General features: G+C 43.7%; 1 long non-coding RNA gene across 1 annotated transcript in view; it reads left to right on the top strand.

Moving 5' to 3' along the window:
* Positions 1-18,180, top strand: part of LOC146816464 (uncharacterized) — a 38,579-nt gene extending 20,399 nt beyond the window's left edge. The window contains exons 2-3 of the long non-coding RNA XR_014962448.1: positions 16,762-17,141; positions 17,937-18,180. This is a non-coding gene — a long non-coding RNA (uncharacterized LOC146816464). The remainder of the gene's footprint in view (positions 1-16,761; positions 17,142-17,936) is intronic.
* Positions 18,181-24,175: the final 5,995 nt, after the last annotated feature.

Below are 24,175 nucleotides of genomic sequence, written 5' to 3'. Positions count from 1 at the left end.
CCAATATATCATCAAGGGACAGGAGTATACTTCCTATACTTTTTGATTCCAAATAAAAGGATGCATCTCTCAGACCCATACTAGACCTTTAGACAGCTAAACCTCTACATTAAATCAGACCACTTCCACATGGTCTCACTACAACAGGTGCTCCCATTGCTTCAGCAAGGCAACTTTCTTTCCACTCTAGATTTAAAGGACGCATACTTCCATATTCCCATTCACCCGGCTCACAAGAAATATCCCAGGTTCGTGGTGGAGGGGCAACATTACCAATTCAAAGTTCTCCCGTTCGGAGTAACTACAGCATCCAGAGTCTTCACCAAGTGTCTGGCAGAAGTCGCAGCTCATTTACGAAGACAACACATTCACGTCTTCCCTTACTTGGACGACTGGCTAATTAAAGCCAAGTCACAACACAGCTGCAAATACCACACTCACAAAACAGTTCAGCTGCTTCACTGTGAACCTCACCAAGTCTCATCTCTAACCCTTAAACATGCAATAGTACCTGGGAGCCACAATAGACATTTGCAAAGCTCTAGCATACCCCAACCCAATCAGTATACGCAACATGCAAACCCTAATATCACTATTTCAGCCTCAACACTCATTACCAGCCCGAGTGTTCATGCAATTGATCGGAATGATGGCTTCTTGCATTCTAATTGTTCCATACGCAAGTCTCCAAATGCGTCCCCTACAGAAAAGCTTAGCACGTCAGTGGAACCAGGCTCAAGGTCAGCTAACCGATCTGGTGTTGGTAGACGGCCGCACACATCGCTCTCTGCAGTGGGAGAATACACAAAACCTTTCCATGGGGCGGCCATTCGTCGACCCGGTTCCACAGATAGTGCTATCAGCAGACGCATCGCTCACTGGTTGGGGGGCTCATCTTCGAAAACATACCAATCAGGGCATGTGGACCCTACAACAAAAACAACGCCACATAAACCATTTGGAGCTTCTAGCAATTTTTCTCGCATTGAAAGCCTTTCAAATGCATCTAGTAGCCAAAGCTGTCCTAATTCGTACAGATAACATGACAGCAATGTACTACATACAAAAACAGGGGGGGGGGACACACTCTACAGCTTTCACAACTAGCTCAAAGCATATGAAGATGGGCTATTCCTCAAAAAATATATCTCCTTGCAGAACACCTCCCAGGAGTAAACATTGCAGATCTGCTCAGTCGTCAAAGACAACAGATCCACGAATGGGAACTACATCCTCAAGTTCTCATCCTATTCTTCCAGATGTGGGGCTACCCAGAAATAGATCTCTTCACCACACACCTCAACGCAAAATGCCCAAACTTTGTGTCCAGGTATCCTTACCTATTGTCCAAAGGCAATGTGCTATGGGTGAACTGGTTAGGAAAATTTGCTTACACTTTTCCGCCTTTCCCACTAATTCCATTAGTGGTTTGGAAACTCAAACAACATTCCATGACAATTATCCTAATTGCTCCCACATGGGCTCAACAACCCTGGTTCACAACCCTTCTGGAATTATCAGTAGTTCTTCACCCAAAATTACACCTCTCCCCCAAGCTTCTCACTCAGAACCATGGAGAGATAAGACATCCAGATCCCAGTCATCTTAACCTTGTGATCTGGCACCTGAAATCCTAAAGTTTGGATACCTCAATCTCAAATGGGTTTTATTTATTTTTTTATTTTTTTTAAGTTTCTGGATTCCTTTTAGCAATGCTTCCAGTCAAACCATACCCTGTGGAGTCGATGTTTGAGAAAAATATTCTTCTGGGTCTTATGCAAATTGGACCAGATGACCTGTTTGTACCACTTCCATTGCCCACTGGTCGACAATCTTTTCTTTCCAGATCAGATATGCGTCCCAGGTCTTGTCAGAGGAAGGGGCTCCCCGACAAAGACAGCTACTTGGTTCGCTCCTCTAACACTCTCTTTTAAAGTGCTCCTCTCCCTCTGAAACCTGAACGAACTGGAGCCAAGAGTTTTCTATCCACTGCCAAATTCTGAACTAGTTCTTCTAGCTGAGAATCAAAGAGTCTGGAACCCAAGAAAGGGAGGTGGATTAACAATGCTCTTAGAGTGGCTTTGGCCTTCCAAAAACACATCCAGAAGTGTCCTCTGGCATCTACGGCCACCAATGATGGTGCCACAGCTTCCAACATGTCAAAAGAGATATCGGAGAGAAAGTGTGTCTGCCATTTCATTACTGCCAGTGTGGATATAAAATATTCTCCTGTACCTGATCCGCTAATAACTGGAAATCTTTAAGCAGTTACTCGACGAGGACCTTTTACAGAAAGAAGTTCTAAGAAATTGGGTTACTAGTTGAGGAAGGTGAAACACACTCAAGCAACCACCACAATTCTTGTCACAGTGAAACACAAGCAAACCCCAAATTAACCTGTGCTTAATCCTGTGGAAGCTGGGCACAAAAGCAGTCAGGCTCAACTTAGAGGCTATGTGTAAAGTATTTATGCAGCACACAAACAGTAATAAAAAGGGAACACAACACAAAAAACATCTTACACGAATTTCAAAAAAGGTAGAGTGAAATTTATTAAATTATTTGACAAAAATCCAATCAGTAAAAGCATAGATATGCAATTTTAAAGGATTTGTGGAAATCAACTGTTCGGGTTGCAGAAGACCAGGTCCAAGTCACAAGTGCAGGCTGACCGTGTTAAAGTGCCAGATCGAGAACTGAGGTCAGTCCGCTGAAAAGGACCTTGTGGTTGTGAGCATTGATATGCAAAGTCCTTCTGTCCAGCTGCACGGGCCGGCATCGGGGAGCTGTTGACAAGGAGTTGCAATGTGAGATTCGGCATCAAGATGCATCGTGCAGCAGCAGGGTTGATGACTGTCAACAAAGAGCTGCAATGTGAGCTGGTGGGGCTTTGAGAGACTTACAAAAAGGCGCTATCCAGACAGGTAACTTCCCCCAGATGCACAGCCCACCTCCAGGTGAGGTAATTAATCCAATGGACAAAGTTAAATTTCTCCAGTAAGTTACATTTTAATATAACTTCATAGTCAAGGCTTCCAATTCGTTTCAAAGGAAACATATTATCTGCAGCATAGATGAGTTAATAAATTCCAATCACATAGATTAGTGGGAGCAGACACTATGCATTTTGGGCAAGCCCTTCATCAGAGGAATTTTATCTAAAAATTGAAATTGAGGTATAATGGATATATGCAAATAGGTATGGAATAATGCAAAACATACTCTGGGTGAAAAACATGCTTAAATTGAAGTAGCGTGCTCGTGATGGAAAAAACGTGCTGGAAATGGAAAAACATGCCCATGATGACAAGTAAATGAGCTCTAGAAGAGAGGTGAACTCGGCAATCCATTAAACAGGAGAGCGTGTCTCCATGCAGTTAAGCAAACCAAATTCGATAACTTTGAAGAAAGGGTGAAACAGATAGTTAATTGAACTGGAGAGTGTGTATCTATGCAGTTAAACGAAATATGAAAAAGATGGTGAGGGGAATAAAATAGTGAAAAGAGCCACCGCAAAAACGAGTGAGGTAAGTCCCACCAACGTTGTAAGAGAAACGAAGAAAAACTAAGTCCGCAGTGTCCTAAAATAAACAGCGACGGTGATGGAGAAAGGACTCGTATAAAAGAGACTTGCTCGGAAGCAATCCTCTCATAGAACTCGTAATTCTATATTAATTGAAGTTTTGTGTAAACTAATATACACCACATTCCATATTTTAACTAGAATGACGCTTGCTTATGTGTTTTACTAACAAGTATTCCGAGTGAAACTCAGAATGACTGCTATCGCGGTAAACTGTACTGCGCATGCATAAACAGCATCTACGCAGTATGACGAGTCTTTGCTTGGAGGGAATTTCCTGCACCTGCGCAAACGCTTTCAAAATGGCCGCTTGTAAACTCAAATGCTAGGCATCTGCTTTGCTGAAATTAAAACATGCTATTTACTAAATGCTAACGCGGGGAGAGCTATTATAAGTAAATGGGGTTAGAATAGAGATAGGTGGTATACAGTGAAATCATTTTATTTTGAATTTAATATGTTTCTTTTGACCTCTCTACTAGTTTGTATGAATTAACTAGATGAACATTTAAACTTCTCCCAAGTCCGTGGTTATTTCAACATGGTAAGGAATATAAATTCTAAATGTCATTTCACCATCCACTAGTTCCAACTAATAGGTCCATTGACCAGAGGAAAGAACTTTTTGATCAGTGAAAGATTAGTTAAAAACTGACAGGTAGCTAATCTCATAAAAAGGCATTTATAGAAATTGACCCCCAGCCGTATTTACTAGCCTATGTGAATGTGTGTTTATGGGCCCAGGTGAGTATATGGTGTTTGAGTACCTGAGTTTGGTAACCCGCTGGATCAACGGATAAACAGTAACGGAAGGTGACTGCGGTGATAAACATGACGTACTATAATGTGCATGAAGTAAATCACATGCAGACAGAAAAAATCAAACCGGATGCTTACCGCTATGAAAGGATAGGATAAACAAATCTGTCTGCATGGAGAAATGTAACTTTGTCTGCTGGGAGAAATGTAACTTTGTCCATTGCATTAATTATCTCACCTGGAGGTGGGCTGTGCAACTGGGGGACTTTACCTGTCTGTATAACGCCTTTTTGTACTTCTTTGCTTCACGCTGGTGATCAGCCAGCGATACCCTAGCTGCACGCAGAACTTTTCAGCTATTAACTTTACGGATTACATTTTTTATAAAAGGTGTGCATCTACCAACACCCCGTTATTTTTCTCTTCTGATCTGGTATTTAGCACCCACCTGACGACATGCCTTATGATGAGATCTCAAATCTCACAGATAATCGCGTACACACTTTTGCCTTTTACGGAAAATGAAGCACATAGGATATATGCTCTAATCAATGAAACAGAAACGGAGAGCTCTAGCACAGGTAATGTGCAGAGTAACATCAAACAACTTCTTTACGTGGCGGAAAGAGAAATCAGCCAACGCCTACATGCGAGTACCCTCATCAAATACCATCGGGTTAAATGCATCCCACATGGTCCGAGAATCGCACTTAAACCTACTCTTTGCAAGAATAATTCGAAGTTGATAGAAAAATGGTATTCCGTCCTTAACAAGTGCCCCCTTGATCTTATCCTATTAACTGTGGAGGAATTGTCTAAACTGCTGGAAGAATTCAACAGTGAAATTCAAAATCTAAAACAAGAATTATCGACAAAACTTAGCGCGGAAGAATGGACAAAAACGTTGGAAGACATCAATGCTCAACTTGATAAACATACCAAAGAAATACAAGAAAGAAAGCTACGCAAATTGAAAGGCGACCCTATCGAATACAAGTTGGGGGAAGTCCACAACTAGGCCAAAATGTACGCTAGTCGTCGTCAAAATTGACCTTCATTCAAAACTTCTAACACTGAAACCTCGTCCACCAACAGTGAACAAACTCCTAGCAACCGCAGTAAGAGCGGCACCACGACCACTCAAGGTTCCAACATACCAACAGGAGGCAACCAACAAAGCTCTGGTACATCTCAGGTTTCATTTTTAGGCCAAGGTCAACACACTTCAGATGAACTAAACGGGGCAACCGGAGAAACAGGAAAAAGATTTGACGCTCCGTTATCCAAGAGAGAAACCAGGAGTCAGAAATGAGTGATGAACCTGAGCTTGTTATTAACATTTCCTCAAACTCTCTGACTTCTTCTGAAATTAATGTTCTCCAAAAAGGGACTTCATTTGTCCCAACTTTTCACTCCAATCAACTCGAGATGGAAGTCAGTTTCTTTAAATTCATGCGCACTTTGCGCTTAAAACATTTTCCCCACAATGTTTTGGAGAATCCTTCACACCCAGAGAGCGGTACCCTTTTAGGGCTAAGGAGTAAAAGCACTTTTCTCCCGATAAGTCACAAAATACTGGACTCTTTTGAAATCTTAGTGAAACAAGATGTTCAAAGAGTTTTCAAAGCCAAGAAGAGCCAGCACTCCAATTTGTCCCGCAGAGAACGTGATATCTTGAACCAGTGTGCTAGTAATCCTTCCATTACATGTACCAACGCAGATAAGAGTGGTGCTCTTGTTATCATGGATTCAAACTTCTACCAAGAGAATGTCCAAACACACATCAATGACACATTACCTTACATGAAATTGGATGGCAATCCGATTGACGAATTCAAGAAGATCTTGAAACATTTTCTTGACACAGCGGTCTTGCATGGCACCATCACTGAACAGGACATACATTTCTTATTCTCAGACAATCCTAGAAGTACCAGCATATACATGCTACGCAAAGTTCATAAGAATTTGAGAAAACCACCATTTCATCCGATTGTGTCTACATGTGGGACAATTCACGAACCAATTGGTAAATATTTGGACAAATATCTCCAACCGTTGGTTCAACAGATGTTGACATATATTAAGGACATCAACGACTTTTTGCAAAAAATCAGCTCTCTCAACATGCAGAATGTCTGTAACACGTGGCTTTGTACCATCGACGTGAAGTCATTATACACGTCTATTCCACATGACATGGGCATAAATGCCGTCGAATACTTTTTGAATTCAGCTGAACTAGATCAAGATCCCAAAGTTTTTTTGCTTGAATTACTGCACTACACCTTATACCACAGTTATTTTAAGCATGGCAATGAATTTTTTCTTCAACTGAATGGAACTTCAATGGGAATTGTGCAGCCCCCGGTACGCTAATCTATTCATGCACAAATTTTAACTTGTTCATACTTTATCTACAGACAAATGGGTCAGAAATTTGGCATTTTACGTCCGATACATTGATGACATCTTTGTGTTATGGAAACGTACCCAGTTAGAATTATCCAAGACCTCAACCAAGTCAACGACCGAATTGAATTTACTTATAACATTAGTGATTCCATGATCAGCTTCCTGGATATATCCATAGTGAACACTGGTGCTAACCTTGAAACCAACACTTACAGAAAAGAGACTGATCGTAACAACTTATTACACTTTCAAAGTTTTCACCAGTACTCCTTGAAAAAACATTTGCCTTACTCTCAATTACTCAGAGTTAAACGCATCACTTCCAAGCCAGCTAACTTGACACAAACAACATGCTTCAACGTTTCAGAAACCGGGATTACCCTTCCGATATCCTTGATCTTGATTAAACCAGATTAAACACCAAAACCTGAGAAGATCTTTTCACGACCACCAAACATGAGAAAAAATACCAGGTGGTCCTGGTTTCTAAGTTTTCACAACAAAGTGGTAAATACTAAAATACGATTTTATGACATTGGGCTATGCATCAGAACCTGACTTTAAAGGTATTTTTTCAACCCCACCCCTTTTTGCATATGAAAGCAGTAAGAATATCAAAGATATATTGAAACCCAAGCCATCTATTGCCACAATACATTGCCAAGGTACTTTCCCATGTTTAAACTGCAACTACTGCAATAACATTATTAAGGGACCACATGTTACTCACCCACGTAAAGGCAATAAGATCAAATTGAAAGTGACAGCAACCTGTGGCACTAAAAATATGGGGTATTTCTTAAAATGCCCTTGTGGAATCGGAAGATCAAAATCCGACCTAATGAACACAATAGCAACATCAGAACTACCAATAAGAAATCGGTTATTGCCACACACTTTTCAGAATTTAAACATAACATCAGTCAGCTCCGGTTCTTGGTACTTGAAACTGTCACTACCCAAGAAGGAAGAGACAATCGGAAACTTTTATTACAACATGAACTGTTTTGGACCAAATTCTTGGATACCATTGTGCCCAACGGACTTAATGACCGCATAGAGTTTGGCTGCTTTTTTCTAACCATCTGAATATTCACCAACTTCCTGTTTTCTCCAATCATTTACTTTACATGGTTCTTTTTACCATCTGTTTCATAATTATGTTTTTCTATCGCACTCCAGCCACCTTCTTTTTTCAATCACACTTCATTCACCTTCTGTTATTATAACCACGGTTATTTTGATCCTTTTACTCATCATCTTATGCTTTTTACTGTCAACATTTATTTAACAATTATTTTTTAGTCCATACACTTTTTGTATTCTACCTTTTTTACATTGACTTCTGACTTTTGTTTTTTACCTTAACCCCTTGTGTGCCCCGCCCTTTCCACGCCCTGTGCCGGGCGTTTCATTAGCGGGCGGGGCTCATGACGAGATAGTCTTGTCATGGGCACAGCGCAACCGCGGCCCATGACGAGACCATCTCGTCATGGGCACTCAAGGGGTTAAACCTATGCTTTACCTTGTTATCATTCACTTTAATAGCCAACTTCTAACTTTAAATTTTCAGACTCTGTCTCCTATTATTATCCTTACATATATTTTTTCACTCACTTCTGAATAACATTTTACATGCACCTTCATCCTCAGTTCTTTTCTCATACATTCTCAGTTTGTTTGTTCATTTACAATGTACTATTCCATACCACACACATAACAATATGGCACCCATTGTGTGTTTCCTTGTTATTAGATCCGCGTTTTTATTTTGTTCGCTTTTCCACTTTTTAAAAAACATCACATACACTTTGTTACTGGATTATATTTTTATGTGTCTGTTTAGTTTTGTATATTTGTAATGTTATCAATACTTCCATCAACGCTTCAACCTAACCCCGCATTCACTTCTGGGTCACGTTTTCGTATATCCGGGACCTTCGTGTCCCCGGCACTTGCTCGGCGTTTCCATTTACAGCTGCGGCACACCCGCAGACGGATTAGTTTATCCTATCCTTTCATAGCGGTAACCGTCCGGTTTGATTTTTTTCTTTCTGCATGCGATTTACTTCATGCACTTTATAGTACGTCATGTTTATCAGCGCAGTCACCTTCCGTTACTGTTTATCCGTCACTGTTTATTTTAGGACAATGCGGACTTCGCTTTTCTTCGTTTCTTCATACAACGTTGGTGGCACTCAACTCACTCGCTTTTGCGGCAGGTCTTTTCACTATTTTATTCCCCTCACCATCGAATTCATGTTTTGTTTAACTGCATGGAGACACGCTTTCCAGTTCAATTCACTATCTGTTTTACCCTTTTTTTTTTCGAAGTTATCGAATTTGGTTTGCTTAACTGCATGGAGACACACTCTCCTGTTTAATAGATTGCCAAGTTCACCTCTCTTCTTGAGCTCATTTACTTGCCATGATGGGCATGTTTTTCGATTTCCAGCAGGTTTTTTCCATCACGAGCATGCTTCTTCAATTTAAGCTTGTTTTTCACCCTGAGTATGTTTTGCATTATTACAAACCTATTTGCATATATCCATTATACCCTCTGTTTTCCGTTTCAATTTTGATGAAGGGCTTGCCCGAAATGCATTGGGTCTGTTTCCACTAATCTATGTGATTGGAACTTAACTCATTTACGCTGCAGATGATATGAGTCCTTTGAAATTAATTGGAAGGCTTAACTATGAAGTCATATTAAAATTTAACTTACTGGAGAAATTTTACTTTGTCCATTGGATTAATCACCTCACCTGGAGGTGGGCTGTGCAACTGGGGGACGTTACCTGTCTGGATAACACCTTTTTATACTTCTTTGCTTCACGCTGGTGATCAGCCAGCGATACCCCAACTGCAAGCAGAACTTTTCAACTAACTTTACAGATTACATTTGTTATAAAAGGTGTGCATCTCCCATCCCCCTGGTTAGCTTGCAGAGACTTGCAATGGTCGGCGCAAGAGACGAGGTGCTTTGCACTGGGCCAAAGGCGTTGGGCGGTATCAGCATCAAAGAAGCTGCTGGGGCTTGCGAGCACATGCGCTGAAATGCGTCGAGGGCCAGCTGCGTCACGCTGGTCGGTAGGCGATAGAGGGTTGCAGTGAGATGTGTTAATGTTGAAGAAGCTGGTTATGTCCCTGTGGCTTGAACAGGGGGGTAGCTGACTCACCCTTGGAGATTGCCTAGAGCCCTGGGTCTGCACAGGCTGGCTGGATTCAGCAGGACAGCCTACAACAGTAGAAGGATCCTGGTGCAATAGCAGGCCTTCAGCAACAAAGTAGGTTTGCAGGGCAGACTTCACAGGTGGGCAGTTTTTCTTCCTGGCAGAGTCCACATGCCCAGAAAGGATCTAAAGAGTTGGCATCGAGGGTCCACTACTGTTACCTGGTGCCCACTTTGAAGTGGGAGAGGCTTATAGAGTCCTTTCCCTACAGAGGTGTCTGGAATTTTCGGCTTCCCTGCCCTGCACCCAGGTTGTCTGGGAACACAAAAGGCAAGTGTGAAGCCCTTTGTGATTGTGGTAAGGCAGAGCCTTTGTGATGTGCGAGTGTGGTAGGTACTGGCTCCTCCCCCTCATCTTGACAGAGATGGCCCATTCTAGCAACATCTGTTAACCCTTTGTCTCGCTGTCTGTGAATAATACACAAAGACCAATGGTCAGGTACACCTAGTCTTGTAACCAAGATACAGGCTGCGGTCACCAAATGGTTGGGACCTCTAAAAGTGCCATTTGTATTTTATTGTGACTTAAAATCCACCTTTACTATTAAAGAGGTTTTTAAATTACAGGTCTATAGAGACCAAACTTGATTTTCCTACTTGCTCCCAATTGAAAGTTATCACTTATTACATGTAATCAGGCAATCCTTTGGGAGAGGTAGGCCTTGCAAAAGTGAAATGAACATAGGAGTTTTTCACTACCAAGACATGTAAAACTTAGAAGTACATGTGTGAATTTTTTTAATACACTGTACCCTGCTCTCTGGGTTATGTAGGGCCTACCCTAGGAGTGACTTACATGTATTAGCAAGCATTGGAAATGCAATAGGTCTCACATTATTTTGAGTTAATGTAAATGGCAATGTCCTTTACCTACCAAGGGAGAAGAGAGGGAGCAGTAGAGAGACACTGAGATGAGGGGCTTATGCCTGGAACACAAGAGATAGGAGTAGAGAAGATAGATATGAGTAGGGGGAAAGACAGGGGTAGGGAAAAGGACAGAGGTAGGGAGAAAGACAGAGGTACGGATTGAGAGACAGGAATTTATTTCTAATAAGAACCGTTGGCTGTGGAACATGAAACATGCAGTGAGAGAGAGCTTGAGGGTGTGGATCAAGGGACAGGGACTGGTACAAGGAGCATGAGACTGGGAGGAAGACGGAGAGCATTAGAGTGATAGACTGGGCTAGAGAGAGACACAGTGTAATGAGTGTCAAAGCCATAGTGGTCGGTGTAGATTCAGCCACTGAGCCACAGAGCCTGAAGCTTCCTCACCCAATCCAGCTGATGGCAGGGGTGGGAGGGGAAAGATGAGAGTGCAGCACTGTGAGCCAGAGACAAGCACAGCCGATCTGTTAGAGAGAGCAGCACCAAGGCGGCGGCAAGCAATTTATTTTATAGGTGCAGATACATATATGGAATGGTACATGGACTAAAAATACAGAATGAAAACATAAAGACAGACACCGGGACGAAAAAAAACAAGAGATAGAAGGATAGAAAGAGGGACGAGAACACACCACTCCCAAACCCTATAAAATGCCCCTTCTTTTGCAGCACATTATCTTAAACAGCAACTGCAGATGGGTGTAGTGCCACAGGCACTCCCATGTATTGGGACCATGTGATGGCCTTTGACTACCATTATTTGAATTGATTTTGTGTGTTTTATTTCCACTTTGCACTTGCATTTCGTGTCTGCTTAAAGCTTTGGAGTGGGAGTGTTTTCAGAGTAGAACAGCCTTGCCAGGAACAGAACGTATGGGATGGTAATTTGAATGCATGAGGGAGAGAAAGGTGTGGAATGTACTTCTCTGTATCAGAGTGTAGTGATATATGCAGTGGTGCCCAAATGTGCATTATGTTCTATATTGGGAAGTTTTATGAAGTTTTTTTCTATTGGTTTTGATATGCCCTCATGCCATCTTAAATTCTGACACTGTCTAGTTTGAGCTTTGCGTACACAGGCAAGCCCCCTGATCACTTAAGTTGTGTAGGCTATTCGTGTTCAAGATTGTTTCTGTACTTATGGAGATGTTTTGTACTTTCTCAGATAAGGGGCTGGAACATGTGGGAGCGCAGAAGAATACGTAAGAACTTGTTTGCATTTGGAATGCTTGCATGGAGAGTGGCCAACTCCAGTAAGTTTCCTTGAGGCGGAGGAGGCCCTCTCGGAAACTTCTAGTGCTTTGAGATTATAAAACACGGGTTTGTTCACTTGGAAAGCGGATTTTGTTTTGACCTGAATGAACGACAGATGTGTCTAGTTCAGTGTAGCAGTTCCCGGCTTGTTCATCTCTCGACTCCGGCTGTGAATCCCCCAGTCAGGAGTGGGCTAAGATGCAGTTTTTGCAGCCGGTGTTGTATTCTTTTTGATTATTGGCATTGTGATGTGTGAGTGTTCCCATTCAAGTCTCCTGTGGTCACAATCATCTGATGTATTTAGTGTACATATCTTTATATCTTTTCATTCTTTCCTTTTGATTTCTTATGTCGGATTATCTGCATTTAACAGTGTTTATTTCTTGCAGTAGAAGTCCAGTATTATTATCATTATTATTCCTTGTACTTTATTCCATGCATTTAACTGTTGCATTTGCTTACTTATAAGTATGTTACTATTGCTTACACACACATATATATATTTTTTTTATATACAATTATTTGTTGTTTCATTTGACATCTGGGAAAGCTTTTCTGTTAAAGAGTGTTGCACAAATAATAACCCATGCTTTATTCTGAAAATTGTTTTTAAATGTGCCTCATTTTATAAGAGTGAAATCCCTTTCTAGGTGTTTTTATTGCTTCGCCGTGTGTGTGCCTCTGTGTGGGAGAGCTGTATTTTGTATTATTTGGGAGGGCAAAGCAATACAGTGGGGCATGTTTTCGTGTACACTTCATGCACTCAAGGCAGGTGATGACACAAACTTTCCTGCTCAGCGGTTCACGGACAAGTAATTCCAGATGGTGGGGTGTGGATGGAGGGGAGGTTTCCAGGATTTACTAAATGGACTGAAAAGTGTCCAGATGTATTTTAGCTTGCAGCACAACAGTATAAAAAGTTTGTTAATAAAATGATGACAGTCAACGAAAGTGTATCAAAAGGGAGCTATCCTTTCAGGAACTATCAGTTCCAAATAAAACATGAATGTGCGGCAGGGCAGTACACCTAGTACAAAGCTCAGGCAAAAAGCAAACAAAAAGCAACTGGCGGCGCTGTGGTTTGTGTTTACGCCCACACCCCTTTCCAGTAAGACCCCAAAGAGAGAGCAGCATGTGCCCACAGCACCTTGAAGAAGGGACGGTTTTAAAAATACCTCAAACAGCAGACAGACAGTAAATAGCACACAAAACTGAGGAACTTGGCAGGAAACTGCAGGACTATACATTCCGTGCATTTGGGTGCACTAAATCGAAGCAGTGATCCCGACACGAGCCAGATTAGCAATGCCTTGTACCAAGAGCAGTAACAGGGCGGAGGGGGGGTGAGGGAGGCACCATACCCGGTGAGAGGTTTACCAGCTTCTGGGCAACTCCAGCAAGTTTACGGTTGAAAATAAATGAGGGTATGTGGTGTACTGCTACGCCAAAAATTCCAGAAGGCCAGCAGGCACATGCAGGGCAATACTGATGGTGGTAATTTCTTAATAGGAGAGCACCGCGTATTATCGCTTAGCAGACATGTGAGTCGGAGCCATACTTGGGACTCCAGGGTCTGTAACTCCCTCTGCTGTCCCCTTATCTTCTTGATGGCTGTCGCCTGCGGTTATGGTGCGAGTTGGGTGACCTTTTGTATTGCACCATTTACACCTGAAGTTGCACCTTTGTAAAAACGTGCCCAGAAAAGGGAAAGGAGGAGGGAAAGAGGCTTGGCTTGCATGCACTCTTACTGAGCAGTGCGCGAGAGCAGATAAGCAACCATAACAAAAGAAAAACAGGACTCATATTACACAAACAACTTGATGTTCACACCCTTGTTGGTCATTAGTGTGGGGTTGCTCGTGATAACATATAGTGGAAGGGGATTCTGAAATGTTGCTAATAACTGGTATACTATGAGCCAGACAATGACGAGAGCACCATGGGGAGGGGATGACCAAGGCCTGGAAAACCTGTGCAGTGTGCCACAATACTAAAAGAGTGTGCGAAAACAAAGGCAAAAACCCTCTTGTGAAATGATACCTGTAATAGGCCAATACTCCAGGAGAACAGCAAGACACAAGAAGGTGGGACATAGAAAGTAAAAACACTGTTTGAGAAGTAAGCTTTTTCAAGTGATGCTCTCCTTAACTAATCAGCAGCGAGGGGCGGAATGAAAGCCCTCATACTGAATACAGCATGTCTTCCAGACAGGGCATGCACTGTCTAGGCTTGACCTAAAAAGGAAGGATTAGGCTTGTCAATAGGCTTATTTTGCCAGGTCGAAATGGCGGCTTAAAACTACACACAGAAGCTTCAGCGACAGGCCTGAGACATGATTAAAAGGCTACTTAAGTGGGTGGCATAATCAGTGCTCCAGGCCCCCTAGTAAACACAAGGAGATGATGGACGGAGCGCTGACACTTTTCAGACACTCGCCCCCAGTCACAGATCTGGGTTGAATCCATCATCATTCTTTAGCTCACTTCGCCACCTCAGTTCAGACCCACCTATATGCAAATCAGACTTGACCCTGTGCCTCATGGGAACAGTCCAGTCCAAACTGCCAAGCCTGGCCTTCCCTGAACCAGAAACAAGCATCCTGGGACCGGTTTCTGGGTAACACCCTTCATCAGCCAGGCTAGCTTGAATCCAGTGGCAAAGTGAGGAAGGGACCCTCGTCTGGGCATACCCTGCCAACTTAGGGCGAACAAAGCAAACACAAGGAGATGATGGACGGAGCGCTGAAACTTTCTAGACACTCACCCCCAGTCACAGATCTGGGTTGAATCCATCATCATTCTTTATCTCACTTTTTGCACTTGTCACCCTGAGTGGGACGGGTATGCCCAGACGTGGGCCCCGTGCTCTCCATGCCACTAAATGTTTTTATGCCAATTAGGTGTAAGCCAGTTTCACTATGTTCAAAGGAGAGAGCACAAGCACTTTTGCACTGGGAAGGTGTACACAGAGCTAAAAGCAATTAAAAACGGGTTAAAAAACAGGAGGGGTGAAGGCAAAAAGTCTGGCGGTGAGCCTGCATAGCATAAAGGACCAGGTCCAACAGAAGTTTACACATTTTTATCCCCACAGCATCCAGAACAGGTGTCTTCAACCAGTCGATCGCAAGCTACCAGCATCCCATTGGCATCTTCAAAGTAGCTCACAGCCTTAAGTTCATTTTTAATAAAGCACAGGGTCACATTTTTCTTTTAAAGTTAAAGGAAGGCTGTGTTTATTTAACATTACTTTCTTTGGGCTGCAGATAGCAGGGCTTGATAACGAGCAGTGCTGGAGTCAGATTTATGACACAAGGCACAGAGGTGACTTAACTGTAGCACTGAGGTATTTAATTCTTAAATAAGTTCTTGTCAACTCAATATTAGAGTGTGAGATCAAAATTATGTTTCTGAATGCTTTTAAATGATAGAAAATGTAAATGAAAAGTTATCTTAATGATTAAGAAATTTAAAGTGAGGAAAAACATTTCTATAAAACATTAAGGGCCAGATGTGTCGAGCTATTTTTGCGTTTGCAAACGCTGTGAATTGCAAAAATAGTCTGCCTGTGAATGCAAAATAGCATGTCCCAATGTATGACAGTTTTCCACATAGCAAAATGGAAAATCACAAAAACTGCGATTTCATATTTTGCAAAGAAAACAATCTGCGAAAAACCCTTAGCAAATTCGCAATTTGACAATCCCAAATAGTGAAATCGCAAAAATGTATGTCACAGATTGCGAATTTGCGATAGAATGTATGAAATACTCGCAAATTGTGAATATGTAAAATTTGCTTTTTTGCACCTTCAAATTACCTCCAATTCAAGGCAGGTGGTAACCAGGTGCAACCTATTTAAACAGGCCTCAATGGCAGCGCTGTATGTCATAGCGAGGAGGATGCGGATTCAAGCAGCAGCACAGAGAAGGAGGAGGAGACAGGAACGTGTTTTCAGAGTGCGCATAAGCCTGGTCAGCAGACAGAGGAAAAAATACATGAGAAGTATAGACTAGACTCAGTAACTACACTAGACCTGATAGCTGACCTAAAATTAATACTTGAGCATCCAACCCGCAGGACCCAAGCCATTCCAACACGTGTGCAGGTCCTCTGTTCACTGCACCTACTAGCATCAGGGAGCTTCCAGGGGGTCATAGCTACAGCAGGAGGGGTGTCCCAAAGTTGCCTGTCACGCTTCTTTCATGCATTCTTGGATGCAATGGTACAGAGGATACACCATCACATCAGATTCCCCACCACACAACAGGCATTGCAGCAGACCAAATTGGAATTCTACCAGATAGCACAGTTCCCACATGTTATCGGGTGCATTGATGGGACACATGTAGCCCTCTGTCCCCCCTCAGAGGAGTACGTATACAGGAAATCATTCCATTCACTCAACATACAGGTCCTATCTAACACAAAACAAACAATAACTGATATAGTGGCAAAATATCCTGGCAGTACACACAATTCCTTCATTTTTAGACACAGTGGAATATACACACGTCTCACCGGGGGTGAATTTGGCGAAGTATACCTGCTAGGTAACTGCATTTTACACATTCTGATGGACTCAATACTACTGCATGAATAGGACAGTGATTAACCATATGCCTTTCATCCTGTAGGTGACAGTGCATATGCTGTGTGCCCATTCATCCTCACACCGTACCTCAATCCGTCCAATCAGAGTGAGAGAAAATACAATGGCGCACACAAGTCAACGTGCAATGTCATCGGGCGGACATTTGGAATACTGAAGAGCAGGTTCCGCTGTCTGCACAAAAGTGGAGGAGCACTGCAGTATAAGCCAGAGACCTGTTGCAAGATCGTGGCTACTTGTGCCATGCTGCACAATGTCACAACAACAAAAGGCATACCAGTGGAACTCACAGATTCCAAATTAGATGAAGATGAGGAACCAGGTCCACGTCTCAGACCAGCAGGTGGTGTAGGTACAGCAGATGGCAGACATAGACGTGATAAAAGAACACACAACTATTTCTAGGTGAGTAATGATGACACAAAGCAACTCATGACTGTTGAATAACTGTGTTTTAATACACCTTAACATCAGATGAATAGTCTTCACACAGCCTACAGGTCACAACTAATGTGTGGCTATTGGTGTTTAACATACCATGTACACAGTCCATGCACATTTAAATTACTTCAGCATGTATGCAATAGGTTACCTCACCTATTTGCATGAGTCTGTCGAAACTCTGTCTATTTTGTGTGCTCCCGTAACGCACTTGCACGGTCAATGTTCACACTGCCCTCCATTGATGAGGCATTGGATGCTGTTCCCTGCCTCAAACTCCTCCGTCTGGGTTCAGTCACAGGTGGGGTAATGCAGCTGCGGCTGAAGACCTCCTCACTGTCCCCTGCACCCAGAATACCTGTGGCAGCTATGTTGGCTGTCTGTAGCTGTTCAAATGGAGTTGTGACCTGCACCAACCCCTTGGCAACATCCTAGCTGCAGTGTGCAATTTCAACCTGCACGGACATTATGCGTCTGGAAAGGACAGCTGTGGCACTGCACAGACGGTTGACTGCCTTAGTGTAATGATCCAGACGGGTAAATAGGTGTTGCTTTTCCTTGCGTATGGAGGCATGGCCCCTCTGCATGGTGTCACAGAGCTCTTTGATGGCTACGGTCATGTCCTTCATGCTGTCTGCACATGCCTTGTTACCCTCGGCCACAGTGTTGTTGAGCTCCCTGATGCCATCCTTTGTCAGTCAGATTGTGATTAACAGACACCAGCTGCCTTTGCATTGACCGCATGCCTTTTGCTTGCAGCCGCTGCACCTTCGCCATTGTGCCCTCCAGCTCAGAGAAGTCAGAGGATTAGTCTCCTTCGTCAGCGGTGTGTTGTGCACTTTGTCTGCGGCTCATGAGACCACTATCGCTACGGTGCAAAGGAGACTGGTCATGTGGGTCCCGTGCCTGCTCTTCGTCCCTTGGCTGTGGCTCATCCCGGATGGCTTGCACTCCTACCTCCAACTCCTGTAGTGGAGCCACAGTGTAATGGCGCGGTCTTGGTGCAGGTGTTGTCTGTGTTGAATGGTCAGACTCCTCTCCCTTGCCTGTTCCTTTAGCTGTGGTGCCACATCAATTGGGGTGTCCTCACACACTGTCGCAGTTTCATCTGTAAATACAAGAGAACTACTTATTGTGTGTCCTGTTTTCTGTTATTTCCAAAATAAATTTACTTCAGTTGGTATACCTAAATGCTGTGCTTGAATTGGTCTTTTACTGGTGTATCGCAACTGCAGATATGTATCAATGCTTTACTGTGTTGTGTGGGACTGCATCTCCCATGATGCATTGTTGGGTGATCACTAAATTGTTACATGGAGTGACTATTGTTCTTAGATATGGAGTCATTCCTGAGTGGGGTGTTGGGGGGGGGGGGGGGTGTAATGGGTCAGGGGCGCTTTAGCATGCATCCTACCTTGTCTGACGGTGGGCGTGGCTGAGTTGTCAATGTCTCCTACGCCGCTGATGGTTTCTGGCTGTAGCGTGGACTCCAATTCCTCAAGGGGTGTTGACGCTGGCTCAGTAGATGGACCTCTACCAGTTTTCTTGGCCTCTGCAAGCCTGCTTGCAACCTTTTCTTTCGCCCTTGAGCGCAAGTCGTACCAGCACTTGCGTAGATCCTCTATGGAGCGCTGTGTGACACCAATGGCATGCACTTTTGCCTGTATGTCCAGCCAGATCTTTCTTTTCTCTGACTCAGTGATGTGCAGAGATTTTTTGCCAAACAGCTGTTCATGACTCCTCACCATCTCCTCCGTGGTGGATTTTTGGATGTATTTGCACTCCAGATGGACTTCAAAGTGGTGTGCTCCTACTCCCAGCCTCTTACAAAGCCTCAGAAAGGGAAACAAGGAAACCCTTGTAGTCAAAAAGGGACCAAGGGTAGTAGTTATTTCTAAGAGACAGTGGTCTCTTACAAGGTAAAAGGATGTAGTTAACCGCAATGTTACAATCAAGATTGGGTCTATTTGTGTCTCAATTGACAGTTTCAAGATTTTATTCACACAATAATTAAAACAAAACAATACACAAAAGGTGAGTGAGCAGGACGTGAAGTACTGGGAATTTTAAGCCCAGCGGTGCAGGGGAACACACCCTAAGACTTCGGGTTCTTCCTGTTTCAGACCAACAGAAACACAGAGTCTTCTGGGTGAAGTCAAAGATCGATTTATTGGCTGCAGACCAATTACAGGTATCCGAGAAGTACAACACAATGTATGTTCTCAGGAGACTGCTTAAAGTTACAGAAACGGGCTTCTCCTTAAATACAAAATATCATGCTTCAGGCACACATTCCTTGTTTTATGGCATGGTCATTCACATGTATACATTACAAACGAAAAGGCAGAGTCATGATGACCATCCCACATTCCAGTTAAGCCAGCCCACAATTATTTACCCAGCGAGGCTCAGATCCCACATCAGATATCAATAGGCCCCAATAAACACGGGCATCTCCTGTTTGGAAAACAAGCCATAAAGCAGGAAGAGTCAGGTGTGAAAGAGATTAGCCGGAGGCTCGTGTGGGATGAAAAGGTTTTATGGTGTGTCAAACCCTGATGCTAATCGCAGGTGGCCGTAGGACGGGGAGCTCGTGAGACCGGACTGACCTGGGGCAGCGGAGCCAAGCTGCACAGGTCACAGAGGAGTCAAACAGAAAGTACATGTGTTCTAAAGGTCCGTACTTGTTTGTAATGTGTAGCCTATGTGAGGGCAACCATAAGATGGCCACCGCTCTAAGATGGAACCCACGAAGTTACTGTATCATATCGTATACATAGTGCTAATATCATATACACAGTGCATTTATAGCTAAAACGTTATACAAAGCACTTGTACATACCGCATTGACCATTCGCGGTTCGCTAATACCGGAATAGACAGGGGTAGGGCCCTGCCTCCTACGCGGTCCCAAATTTCAAAGTACCACAGACCCTCCTTTTGCCCTTACATAGGCAATAACTATACTCATATCAATCCGAGTCTAGGTCAATATTCACTAAGTCAAGGAGATGTTGCTGTAGCATCATCCTATTACTTAGCTCGTCCCTCGATACAGGTTTCCTTACACATAATGTAGCACAGAGGCCACATATCGCAGGAGCACACTGTATGCACAGACAGAACAGTAAAAGAATGGCTAAAATCATTCCAATGACCATCAGAATCTTCCAACCCCAGGCAGATATCAGTTCCCAGAACCACCCCACCAGTGACCAATCTCCTTTATCCACGTGTATGGATTCAGATATTTTATGCAGTTTGGAGATGGCTTGATAAACTGTTGGAGCGTTATCTGGTATGAAAATGCAACAGCTAGATTGGATAACCTTACATACCCCACCGCGGTCTGCAAGTATGACGTCTAGAACCATGCGGTTCTGCAAAGTCATGAGGCGATCCGCTTGGAGCTCAGCTGTCAAATTACCAAGGGCACCAGCCGTAACATTAACAGTGGATTCAACCACACAAGTCAGTTGTCTCAGGTTCCTACTATTGACCATAGGTCCCCAAAACGGCAGGAAACCCAAAAAGAAGTCTCCCGCTTCCTGACCTGCAGTATCCTCCTTACTAATCACGCCTCTTACAACTCTGGTCTTGTGATAGTCAGAGGCAGCAGTAAATGTTGGCGGTAGCAGATTTGCAATATAACATGTGCCCGAGAAATCAGGGGGCAACCATGTATATGCTCGGTCATTGCAGACAAAATATGTACCCTTGGCAGCCAAAAACGCAGGGGAAAACTGTGATGGAAAAGTGTACGTTTCAGTACAGTCACTTTTCCCCAGTTGAGCTCTTGGATTCTGACCATTACCTTGTAAACAGAACCGACCTATGTGGGGTACGACCCAGATTGGGGATGAGATTTTTCGCTGCCTTTCACCCAGACTAATACTATACCCCGTCGCGTTCCACCCTACATAAGCTCTCAATTCATCCTTGGGTATAGATGAGTATGCGTCGATATCTCTGCTCATATCGGCAACTCCTTTCATTAAAGCTTTATTATTTGTGCTAGGTCTGATGGAACGCGGTTGTCGCGGGGAGTAGGCATCTAGTGCAAAGAGAAACATGGTCTGGAATGCCCATGACGATCCATTGTAACTAAACGGCAGCACTAGATAAGGAATACCCTTATTAATGGTACGTGGCATTAAACCACACACCCAGCAATTGGTTATATTCATGACTAGTTGGTGCTGGTGCAGGAGCTGAATAAACGAGTTGTTTACAAACTCAGACCGTCTAGCTTGTTCGTGTTCAGGCAGAGGGTGAAAAGAGTGCAAGGAGACAGTAGGAGGAGGTATAGGCTGTACAGTGGGTGCAATAGGCTCTTGAGAGGAGAAGAATACAAATCCTACAGTAAACACTATCATACTACATAGTATAAACAGACATAAAAATACAAAACGTTTGCTCTTCATTATTTTACATATTTTTGCTTTAAAGTTCATTTCCTCAGCCGGTCTCTCCATCTTGAAACACTCCATCCTCTAATCGTGCCGCTCGCGGCGGGTGAGTATCTTCTGCTAAGGAGTACGCCTGTCGGTCCAGGAAACGCCCTAGACCAACCAGAACCGTTGACCTAACATGTTCGGCCTGTATCCCAAAGTCTTGGCACCGCGACCCTGCGGCTGAACCCGGATGGTGGTTCGAAAAACAAAAATCAAGAAAAGTCCTCCAGATGGGAGAGCTATAATATCAAAAACAAAAAGGTAAGGGAATCTTTATTTGTCCATAGGCTTTGGTCTCAGGTTGTAGTGGAAACGGCCAGGTACTGTCTGATCTTGAAACAAGAGTTCAGGCTCTGTGGTGTCCAATCGAATTGACGGTGGCACAGCTTCCTGCAAAATATCGTCACTCTGTTGTGCTGAAGTTGTGCCTGTTACGCGTGCATCACTGAACGGCACAAAACGAGGTACAGTGTCTGTTTCAGAGTCAGCGATACCCTCTTGGACCCACTGGTCATACGGTAGAGGCAAAGGGATCCTCTTGATGTGGGCGCCGTGGATCCAATTCTTTTTCCCTTTTACTCGAACAGCTGATCTTGTAGACAGGAGTACGAGGTGAGGGCCAATCCAACGGGGCTCATCGTTGCTCTTTCGCTGGAAGTTCTTGATGAGCACCCACGTGCCAGGGTCGATAGGGTGTCCTGGAGCTTCAGAGGCCAGGGGGAGAGATCATGCACCTGTTGGTGTTAAACATGCAATTTAGCCGTCAATTCATACAAGTAGTCAAGCAGTACTGGATGTTCGATTTCACTGAATTTCGTCGGTCTTGGCACACCCCATACATTGGCCGGGCGGCCAAAACTAATCTCGTATGGGCTAAGTCCCACTCGTGAATGCACAGTCATTCTGGTGGACAGGAGCGCTAAAGGCAGAGCGTCAGGCCATTTAAGACCGGAGCTCGCCTGGATTTTGGCCAGCTTGAGTTTTAGAGCGCCATTGTAGCGCTCTACTAATCCAGCTGATTGGGGGTGATTTGCAGCGTGAAACTTTTGCTTGATCCCTAACCCCTCACACGCATTCTTCATCACTCGACCCACAAATTCACTCCCATTATCACTCCACACCATTCTTGGCATTCCAAACCTAGGGAAGAATTCCTTCACAAGGGCTTTGGCTGTGGATAAAGCAGTGTTGTCTTTTAGGGGATACGCTTCTATCCATTGTGAAAAAGCGCAAACAACAACCAATACATATTTCAGGTTGTTGCACCTTTCCATGTGGATAAAATCTAGCTGCAAAACTTCGAATGGATATGATGGAGGCGCAAAATGACCAGCTGGAGTTGGGGTTCCCCTACCAGGGTTGTATTTCAAGCATACCATACAATTCTTGACCACATTCTCTGCACACTTGGGAATTCCAGCATTCTGCCATACTGGAGCCAACAACTTAGATTCCTTTCATACTGATATGTGCCATTCCATGTGCCATAGTAACCACTGGAAGCACATATGCATCAGGTAACAACCATCGCCGATGTTCTGACAAATCAACCCAACAACCATTCTCATCCAATTTACCCGTACTTTCTCTCCACTTGCTCAACTCTTTCTCTGTGGCTTCAGCTTGAAGGGACTTTACACTCTCTATTGTGTTTTCACACATTCCAACATCACCAACCCATCTTGCAGGGCCTGCAACATACATTCGAGTTTTCACATCTTTTGCTGTTTCTTTCGCGATTTCATCAGCAAATGCATTACCGCGACCAACATCATCAGTGATTTTCTTGTGCGCACTGCATTTCATAATCGCAACTTGCAACGGTAGGGTCAGTGACTCAAGGAGATCATTCACCAACTTGCCATTCTGAATCTTAGCTCCATGCGAAATCAGGAACCCACGTTCTTTCCACAATCGCCCAAAACTATGCGCCACGCCAAAGGCGTACTGGCTGTCAGTATATATGTTCACTTTCATTCCTTCAGACAACACGCATGCTCTTGTAAGGGCAATCAGTTCTGCTGCTTGAGCCGAATTATGTGGCGCTCGTGCAGTTTCAACAATCGTGTGCAAAGTCGTGATAGCATATGCAGCAGTCGTATCACCATTCGGAAGCTTGAAACACGAACCATCCACCCATAAGGTACCATCACACTCAGTCAGGGGAGTATCTTTAAGATCTATTCTCCCTTTTGTCTCTTCTTCTGTTCTGAACAGACAATCATGTTGCTCAATCTCATCTAGGTCTGCTGGAATCGGCAATAATGTAGCTGGATTCAACGTGTTGCATCTCTTTATGTGTATATGATTTGCTAACAGTGTTAATTCATATCCAGACAATCGCGCACTAGTTAAGTGCTGTGTCTTGGTCCTGTTTAACAATGTGTCCACAGCATGTGGAACCATAACAATCAATGTATTATCCATCACTAGTCCAGCAGACTGTCGAATAGACATAGCTGCGGCGGCTGTGGCTCTCAGACAACTTGGCAATGCCCTCGCTACCGGGTCCAAGGTTGACGAAAAATATGCGCATGGACGCGG

This window comes from Triturus cristatus, chromosome 6 (assembly GCF_964204655.1).
Source record: "Triturus cristatus chromosome 6, aTriCri1.1, whole genome shotgun sequence".
Lineage (NCBI taxonomy): Eukaryota > Metazoa > Chordata > Amphibia > Caudata > Salamandridae > Triturus > Triturus cristatus.
The sequence above is the reverse complement of the archived record's forward strand: the minus strand, read 5'-3'. Positions and strand labels throughout refer to the sequence as shown.